Below are 1,190 nucleotides of genomic sequence, written 5' to 3' on the forward strand. Positions count from 1 at the left end.
GCAAAAGTATGTGAATCTTTGCTTTCAGTATCTGGTGTGACCCCCGTTTGCAACAATAACTGCAGGTAATGTTTCTTGTAACTGCTGATCAGTCCTGCACAACATCTTGAAGGAGTTTTAGACCATTCCTCAGTACAGAACCGCTTCAGCTCTGTGATATTGGTGGGTTTCTTCCTATGAACTACTTCAGCTCCTTCCACAAAATTTCAATTGGACTTGACCATTACGAAACATTCACTTTGTTCTACTTGAACCATTCTTTGGCAGAACAACTTGTGTGCTTGGGGTCGTTGTCTTGCTGCATGACCCACATTCTCTTGAGAATCAGTTCACTGACAGATGTCCTGAAATTTTCCTTCAGAATTTGCTGGTATAATTCAGAATTAATTCAATGATGGCAAGCCGTCCTGGACCAGATGCAGCAAAACAGGCCCAAGCCATGATACTACCACCACCATGTTTCACAGATGGGATAAGGTTCTTGTGCTGGAATGCAGTGTTTTCTTTCTCCAAACCTAACGCTGCTCATTTAAACCAAAATTTTCTATTTTGGTCTCATCCATCCACAAAACATTTATCCAGTATTCCTCTGGCTTGTCCACATGATCTTTAGCAAACTGCAGATGGGCAGCAATGTTCTTTTTGGAGAGCAGTGGCTTTCTCCTTGCTTTCTCATTTAAACCAAAAAGATCTATTTTGGTCTCATCTGTCCACAAAACATTTCTCTAGTAGCCCTCTGGCTTGTCAGCATGACCTTTAGCAAACTGCAGACTGTCAGCAATGTTCTTTTTGGATGCACCATGCACACCGTGGTTGTTCAGTGTTCTCCTGATGGTGGACTCATGAACATTAACATTAGCCAATGTGAGAAAGGCCTTTAGCTGGGGTTCTTTGCAACCTCACAGACTATTACACGTCTTGCTTTTGGAGTGATCTTTGTTGGTCAACCACTCCTGTGGAGGGTAACAATGGTCTTGAATTTGACTGTGGATTGTGGAGTCCAAACTCTTTAGAGATGGCTTTGCAAACTTTTCCAGCCTGATGAGCAACAACAACTCTTTTTCTGAGGTCCTCAGAGATCTCCTTTGCTCATGACATAATTCACTTCCACAAACATGATCAGATTTTGAAAGATCCCGGTTCTTTAAATAAAACAGAGCAGGCACTGACACCTGATAGTCATCCCGCTG

The sequence above is a fragment of the Sinocyclocheilus anshuiensis genome, unplaced genomic scaffold (assembly GCF_001515605.1).
Source record: "Sinocyclocheilus anshuiensis isolate Anshui unplaced genomic scaffold, SAMN03320099.WGS_v1.1 scaffold536, whole genome shotgun sequence".
NCBI classification, from domain to species: Eukaryota; Metazoa; Chordata; class Actinopteri; order Cypriniformes; family Cyprinidae; genus Sinocyclocheilus; species Sinocyclocheilus anshuiensis.